This window comes from Clavelina lepadiformis, chromosome 8 (genome assembly GCF_947623445.1).
Source record: "Clavelina lepadiformis chromosome 8, kaClaLepa1.1, whole genome shotgun sequence".
In the NCBI taxonomy this organism is placed as follows: Eukaryota; Metazoa; Chordata; class Ascidiacea; order Aplousobranchia; family Clavelinidae; genus Clavelina; species Clavelina lepadiformis.
Genome location: NC_135247.1, coordinates 16,969,675 through 16,978,617, shown reverse-complemented (window position 1 = coordinate 16,978,617; position 8,943 = coordinate 16,969,675). Strand labels below are relative to the sequence as shown.

General features: G+C 39.8%; 2 non-coding genes across 2 annotated transcripts; one reads left to right on the top strand and one right to left on the bottom strand.

The window, feature by feature from the left end:
* Positions 1-2,146: 2,146 nt before the first annotated feature.
* On the top strand, positions 2,147-2,228 carry Trnal-uaa (transfer RNA leucine (anticodon UAA)). Its single transcript has one exon. It is a non-coding gene; the product is annotated as a tRNA-Leu (tRNA).
* A 5,269-nt stretch (positions 2,229-7,497) lies between these two features.
* On the bottom strand, positions 7,498-7,579 carry Trnas-cga (transfer RNA serine (anticodon CGA)). Its single transcript has one exon. It is a non-coding gene; the product is annotated as a tRNA-Ser (tRNA).
* Between the last annotated feature and the right edge of the window lie 1,364 nt (positions 7,580-8,943).

Below are 8,943 nucleotides of genomic sequence, written 5' to 3'. Positions count from 1 at the left end.
GAAAATCCCTGTGCAACAACTTCATTTGAAAGCCATTGATTGTATGCGCAAAGAGTTCAGAAAGAAAGCATGTCAGCACTGTGTTTATTTCGCGAAAGAATTTGATTGAAAGGATTTTTTTACAGTAAGTTGCATTACACGCACTGCTAAATTCACTTTGAAATTATAGAGTAATATATAAATGGCCCACGTCTGAGAACATATTTCTGAGAAATTCATGCAAATTTGGAGTTTACAGCCTATGTGCAAATCTGCAGATTTTTCATCCTCCACGTACTTAGCAAGCTTTCCAATCTGGCTGTTATAAAGTTATACATGTTGTGTTAAGCAGTCAACAGTGTCATTACAGCATTGGCAGTCTACAACACTGGATCAAAACGGCAAAAGCTTCCTTTTAGGCAGTACCTTCCCAAAAAGGAAGCTTTTTGCAAAAAAGTTTACTTAAAACAATTCAAGAAATTGCAACAAATCATTCTTCCTGTTTCTCTCTCTTTTTCTCCCCTAAACTTGGGGCAATGGATTCCTCGACAAAAACAACTTTCACAGGTTTCGTCAAGTAAAAATTGGTTGTGGCAATTAAAAGATATTCGCAAATGTTCTCTTTATGGGTAAAATGTTGTACTTCTACGTCTTATGTATTTAAAATTTTTATTTTGTTCTTGGGAACGCTGAAAAGGTGAAAAAAGGGCAAGAACTTTGTTAAAAAAACTGGGTCAAAACGGTTTTAAATTAGTGCCAAGCGTCTTATTCAAGAAACAAATGAACAGCTAGAAACAGGGAATATTAAAGGAAAGGTTTCCATTCACTTTTGATTGAAGACTAAGCATTTCTACAAGAGTTATAGACCAAGGTTTGTCTAGCAGACAAGCTGACTGAGACTTGTTAAAGCGCCAAAACCTGCCTCTGACAACCTGTGAGTTCGCACTTAAAGTGCACTCTTAGATGCTCTGTGCACTCAAGGTCTTGTCGAAAAAGACTAAAAAATGTACTCTGGTTAATTTCTAGGTTTGTAGACCTGTCTCAAAACCTAGAATAAATTGTAAAATACTGAAACCCATTCCAGTTTCCAGAATACTTCTTACAGGTTATAGCCTTCAGGCCTTAGTGCATTTTATTCTACACAGGCTTAACTGACACATATGCAAAAACCTGCACTCTGCTGCCAAACATAAATTGCCAATGTTAGGCTACCAACACTCTGGTAGTCCACACTTTACAGTGTGAAATATGAACATAATATAGCTTAGTTATACTAACCCAAATACGGCAAGTAGACTAGCCTAGAGTTGGCTCATCCATGTCAAAGAGACCTATTTTTTACCTAACTTTAGGACAATGCTGAAAGTGAGACCAATGCAGTGCCAACCTGTTAAGGATTTCTATGGTCTTTGTAACAATGACCAGTGTCATTCTGGCAGAATCCTAGCAGAATCATAAATTCCAAACGAACAAAAGTGTTTCCGATTCCCATTTAATAAAAACAACATAAAGGAACATAACATAAAAAAGGAAACAAAAGTTCAACGCTGTCAGTCAACCAATTAAAAATAATTATTTAAATGCATATTTTTACTTAAAAAATGAAAGTAACAAAACAACAACACAACGGAAAAACAACAAAACATACTCACAGAATGAGTTTCAAGATATATGAATGTTGTACACCTTCGTCACAATTAAAATACAATTTGGGTATGTGACGCGTTAATACCGCCAACTCTTACAAAAAGCCGTATTTATCAAATGTTTCGCGTCATTCTGCTGAGTGATCCCGGAACATGTGTGAATTTTTTATTGCAGATTCTTGAAGGAGCTTAACCACATTAAAATGATAAATCCTCTTCGTGTATATTTTAAAGGGCTGAGTTGACTTTTAAAACTGTAATTGCAATACTTATTGATCAACTTTCAAACAATTTTAACTTATCTAGAGAAAAGGATGTTTACACCAAGAAGTACTTAAACAAAACTTCCCATTTCTCTGTCATAAACTCAGTATTTTGTCAACCTTAAAACATATTTGCAATTTGTTGGGCTCTGCCCGCGTAGGTTGGAATGCTGCCGACAACGCGGAATTAAAATTATTTTTTCATAAGAGATTCGAGAAAAGTACGATTTTAACTATTTGGATTGTAAATTAAGCACAGTTATCGTGGCGGAGTGGTTAAGGCGACAGACTTAAAATATGTAGGGCTCTGCCCGCGTAGGTTCGAATCCTGCCGACAACGCGGGATTGAAATTATGTTTTCATAAGAGATTCGAGAAAAGTGCGATTTTATTTATTTGCATTGAACATTAAGCACAGTTGTCGTGGCCGAGTGGTTAAGACGACAGACTTGAAATCTGTTGGGCCCTGCCCGCGTAGGTTCGAATCCTAACTGGCTAACTGGCTAACTGGCTAACTGGCTAACTGGCTAACTGGCTAACTGGCTAACTGGCTAACTGGCTAACTGGCTAACTGGCTAACTGGCTAACTGGCTAACTGGCTAACATGATTAATGCAACGCCCCGCGCAATCACTAATCAACGCCCCGTGTAGCTCCGCCGCATATCTCGTAATCACGTCCATGATGTTCTCAGTTCAGTTCCTCAGTTCTCTTCAGTTCTTTTCAGTTGCGTGATTGCGATTCATCATTTTAAGATTACCAGTTTCCTTTTATGGTTTGTTTAATTTTACTTGTTGTGTTTCAGCCTAGTTTAGTTTTTGTCTCTTAAAGCTGTGCAATTAGAATACGATTATTTACAACTGTCTGTTCTGTTCAGTTCAATTTAAGAGACAAAAATCAATGTCGTCTACAATAAATGCTTTCAAGCCTTCTCGACTAGAAATCGATGTGAACTCGGACACTGCTGCAAAATCTTGGAAACATTGGAAAAAGACATTTGAGAACTATACCATAGAACACGAAGCGCAAGTGAACAGCACGGCATTTAACAAACTACGTTTATTGACCAATTTCGTTTCTGCAGAAATTTTTGAGTTCATAGAAGACTGTACTACGTATGAAGCAGCTGTCGAAATTCTTCAAGACTTGTTTGTCAAAAAACCAAACGAGATTTTCGCCCGCCACTTATTGGCGACCCGCAAACAACAAAACGGCGAATCTTTACAAGAGTTCATGCAAGCTCTACAAATCTTAAGCAAAAACTGTCAGTGTAAGGACATTTCTGGCGAACAATATCGAAAAGAACTATGTAGAGACGCCTTCATAAATGGAATTTTATCACCCATTATACGACAACGTTTACTGGAAAACAGTACTCTTGACCTCAAGACAGCATTCGACCAAGCAAATGCCCTGGATACGGCTCATCGGAACTCGTTGGCTTATAATCTACCTACAACGATTGCTGCTGCGGAAACGTGCGAACCCCTGGTGACGATCCCCAAAGAAAATTCAGAAACTTCAGCCACTAACATGTTGCACTCTCAGAATTTTGTTGCAACGTCAAATCGGAAGAAGTGCTACTTTTGCGGTTACAACTACCACGAGAGAAAACATTGTCCCGCCCGGAATTCATCATGCAACAAGTGTGGTAAGCTCGGACACTTTATGAAAGTTTGTAAATCTAAAACAGGCCATCAAGTTTCTGCAACTTTAACGCCAGATCTACGGTTATGTGCATTGTGTCCTTACAGCTTATCCGCTGCAACGTTATCAGTTTGCATAAACGGAAGAAAATTATGTGCACTGGTGGACTCTGGGAGCTCTGACAACTACATAAGTAACAAAACTATACAGTCGCTATGCCTTGACGTTTCGCCAACGCAGCAAAAAGTATCAATGGCGCAATCGAAGTTATCCTGTACCATAAGCGGCTTCTGCGTTGCTGATGTTGCAATTAACAATCAAACGTACACTGCTGTAACCTTTGGTGTCATGGATCATCTCTGTGCGGATATTATACTTGGCCAAACTTTTCAAAAGCAACATAAACGGCTCGTAATTGAGTATGACGGCTGTCTTGAAGATTTTGTTATATCTAAATCTTCTTCTTGTGCACTCCCTGCTGCATTAGTGCCAACCGAAACGCTATTTCCAAACTTACCTCAGAATTGTAAGCCAATCGCAGTGAAATCTCGGCAATACAACGAAGCAGACAGAAACTTCATTGCCGGCGAAATCAAGAAACTTCTCGAAGATGACATTATCGAAACCAGCCGTTCACCTTGGCGTGCCCAAATTGTTGTTGTACGAACTGAAGAGAAAACACGTATGTGCATTGATTACTCGCAGACGATCAATTTGTATACAGAATTAGACGCATATCCTTTTCCCAGAATAGATGCGATGGTAAATCAACTTGCAGAGTATAGCACTTACTCTCGATATGACTTGAAATCTGCTTACCATCAAATTCCTATTCTCTCTTCGGACCGTAAATACACTGCATTTGAAGCAAACGGTAAATTGTGGCAGTACAAACGTATCCCATTCGGAGTCACGAACGGTGGCATTAATTTTCAACGTGCCATCAACCGCATCATTGAAGAGGAGAACTTAAAAGACGTTTATGCTTATCAAGATGACGTAACAGTTTGTGGCCGAAATCAAGATGAACACGATTTCAACGTAAAAAAGTTTCTAAAGGCCTTCAAGCGTCGAAACTTATCGTTTAATGAAACCAAAACCGTCAAGTCTGCTCCTCACATCAACGTTCTAGGGTACAGAGTCCAGCATAAACTTATTCAGCCAGACCCAGAACGGTTAAAACCCCTTCAAGAGTTTCCCCTTCCTCAAAACAAAAAAGGGTTACAACGAGTCTTGGGAATGCTGGCATATTACGCAAAGTGGATTCCAAAATTTTCCGACAAGGTGAAACCACTAGCAACAACTGACTCCTTTCCCTTAAACGACGAGGCTTGTCAAGCATTCAGCAATCTTAAAGGCGAGTTAATGAATGCATGCCTTCAGTCAATTGATGAAACATTGCCGTTTGTAGTAGAATGTGATGCATCTGATGTCGCCGTCTCTGCCACCTTGAACCAAGGTGGTCGCCCCGTTGCTTTCCTCTCTCAAATGCTCCATGGGGCGGAATTATCGTATCCTGCAGTAGAGAAAGAGGCGACTGCAATTATCGAAGCCACCAGAAAATGGAGAGATCTCCTCCTTCGTCGACATTTCGAGCTCATAACAGATCAACGATCAGTGGCGTTCATGCTGGACAATCGCCGCCGAACAAAAATTAAAAACAACAAAATTCAAACCTGGAGAATGGAACTTGCGTCCTTAAGTTATACCATTCGCTACCGACCAGGTAAGCTAAACGTCGGCGCTGATTCCTTCACCAGAGCGTACAGTGCATCCGTGAATCAAAATTGTCAAATCAATGACATTCATGACATGCTGTGTCACCCAGGTGTAACAAGATTACTGCACTTCGTTCGAACAAAGAACCTGCCTTTTTCCACTGAAGAAGTTCGCAAAGTGTGTTTGAACTGCCGTGTCTGTCAAGAATGTAAACCCCAGTTTTATAAAATGCCTCAAATGAACCTCATCAAAGCAACAAAGCCTATGGAACGTGTTAGTATCGATTTCAAAGGACCTCTACCATCTAAAGGTAAAAACAAGTACATACTCACAATTATTGACGAGTACTCGAGTTTTCCATTTGCAATACCATGTCCGAACATACACTCATCAACTGTCGTCGAAAGTTTGAAACTTTTATTCGTACTTGTAGGTTTACCTAACTATATTCATTCAGATCGAGGTTCATCATTCTTGTCAAAGGAACTACAATCCTATCTGCATGGCCTCGGTATAGCAACGAGCAGCTGTACTCCATACCATCCTACTGGAAATGCTCAAGTTGAACGGTACAACGGCATCATATGGAAAGCCGTAACACTCGCCCTGAAGTCAAGGGGGATGAATGTTTCTGAATGGGAACAAGTGCTTCCCGGTGCATTACACTCGATCCGTTCGCTCCTATGCACCTCAACTAATGCTACACCGCACGAAAGATTTTTCGCCTTTAACCGACGATCGGAAAACGGCACGGCTCTGCCATCGTGGCTGGTGGGTCCAGGCAAAGTATTCCTTCGTCGATTCGTCCGCTCAAGCAAACATGAGCCTTTAGTCGATGAAGTTGATTTGGTCAACACAAATCCAACGTACGCACGTGTCCGATATCAGGATGGAAGGGAATCAACGGTCTCGTTGAAGGATCTAGCCCCTTGTCGGCCGCACGAGATTGAAAGTGAACAACCTGTCACTGCTACACCGCAAATCCAAGATGCTCAGAACATTTTTAACAAACCTGAACAATCCGCTGAAGTGCCCTTAACTTCAGCTGAGCAAATGGTAATCGAACCGGCAGAAGTGGAGATTCGTCGGTCGGCCCGCAGCAATAAGGGAGTGCCTCCAATCAGATATGTTGCCGAACCATAGATTTGTCATACGCTATTGTTGATGTGTTGTACTCATGCACAATTGTTGATATTGTTGACGCGGTTTGATTTATTTAATTCGCGGTTATGTTTATTTACGCTATGCTTCGTTGTTGGGCCGGGAGAATGTAATGATTAATGCAACGCCCCGCGCAATCACTAATCAACGCCCCGTGTAGCTCCGCCGCATATCTCGTAATCACGTCCATGATGTTCTCAGTTCAGTTCCTCAGTTCTCTTCAGTTCTTTTCAGTTGCGTGATTGCGATTCATCATTTTAAGATTACCAGTTTCCTTTTATGGTTTGTTTAATTTTACTTGTTGTGTTTCAGCCTAGTTTAGTTTTTGTCTCTTAAAGCTGTGCAATTAGAATACGATTATTTACAACTGTCTGTTCTGTTCAGTTCACTAGCTAACTAGCTACCTGTTATTATTGTAAATTATTGTGCACTTTAACGCAGTCGGACTTACAATCTCGCAAGAAAAGCAGGAGGTGGGTGGACAAGGTTTTGAACCTGCAAACTCTGGAAGGATGTTCGGCAACTTACAACCAGAGCAGTATTAACCGGTGATGATATCTTGTTATTATGCAATACCTAAATTATTCCAACATCAGTAGTTGTTACGGCTGTTAAACTTTACTTACTGTACATTGCTTTCGTCAACCAGAATATGTTGCAAATTACCCGCTTTGCCTTCAGTCAGGCCCATGGCGCAGCATCCTGATGCACATTAGGTGGAGAGGAAAGTTTAGCGAATAACAATCCAAAGGTTCCCGGTTCAAACCCAGGACCTTGCAAGTTCGTTTCGGCGTATAAACTTGAATTCCAAATGTTTTTATTGGTTTTTAAAAAAAAATACACCACAACTGTGCTTAATGTTCAATGCAAATAGATAAAATCGCACTTTTCGCAAATCACTTATGGAAGCGTGATTCCAATTCCGCGTTGTCGGCAGGATTCGAACCTAAGCGGGCAGAGCCCAGCAGATTTCTAGTCTGTCGCCTTAACCACTCGGCCACGACAACTGTGCTTAATGCATAGATGAAATAGTTTAAATACCACATTTCCGAATATCCATATGAAATTGCAAAAGTAATATCGGCGTTGTCGGCAGGATTCGAACCTACGCGGGCATAGCCCAACAGATTTCGAGACTGTCGCCTTAACCACTCGGCCACGACAACTGTGCTTTAGCCTAGACCTGGAACCAGCTGTCGTCAAAGCAACGACGAACTACTCCACATCGACGTCACATGCGCATTGGACCGGAAAATTTTTACTTTTTTTAATATGACGCATTGATTGCGACACGGTCACAATCACTGTGTTGCCGGCACAAAATTGTCGTTTTATTGGGAAGTGACCCCTTGAGCATTTGCAAACACGCATTATTGAATAAAGGATTTACAACTGTTTTAGAATGAAGACAAAATAGCACTAAGTTTTAATTCTCCGTTTATATCAACACAGTACTGTTAGTAAAACTAAAACAAGTGTAAGCAGTGGGTGGATTGAGGATTGGCCTAGTTTTAGAAATTATGTGTTACTTCTTATAACAAGTGTATTTTGCTATATAAGCCGATATACATTACAAATAACATGTCTAGAAGAAATATCTTTATATATTATTTGTATATAAAGTTGGGTTTTTTGAATTATATATATATAAAGAAACAAAACCCCCAATAGCTTATAGATGCATACACATGACCGCTAAGCAATTAAAATGGAACCTAAAAATCTACTGGTATACGTGCAGGTGTGGCGTTTAGATATAATCAAATTAAACAAGTTCTATAATTGGCATTTGTTAAGCAATTTTTGTGTTCCCAGTCAAATTCTAAACAAATTTGAAATGTATTGTTACTAGTTTAATCTTTATTCAATCTTAGTTACAAATCGACATGTGACGTAGTTAAGTGTGTCAAGTGGTTTTCTGTACCCGATGTAAATCGATTTTAATTCTTTGTGATAAAAGCTTAGGATGTAACATGGACAAGTGTATACGTGTGATGGTAAAGCTAGCTTGGCATTCGCTCATTGGTTAAAATACGGGAGTATAAAAGCTAATGTTTCGTTTTAAATCGCTCTCTTCTAAACTTCTCTTCTCTTAGGATTTCTTTTGTTCTGCTGAATTGAAGCTATTACTGAATTATTCGGAATTGGAATCATTACTGAATTCGAGTTATAGCGATGTTTAAATGTGGAAAGATGGTGTAAATGTTTCTAATTTGATACAACCTATTCGGACAATATATCAATTAGACTTTATGAAGCTGGTATTGATTTGAAGAAACATTATAGAGACAGTAAACGCAACGGAGTCAAAGACAATTATCTCGGAGTCTAACAGTAAGACTATTAGTCTTGGATTTAGGCCAACCTAAAAGCAAACCACACCACCATCATTCCCCATAAATGGTAACCCCGTCTTTCTTCTGCAAGAGAAGAAGAACACTGCACTTCTGATAAATTCGATTTATGAAAGCTATCTCTCTACAAAGTTCAATTGGAGTCAGAGTAGGATCGAGAGACAAACTGCATTTAA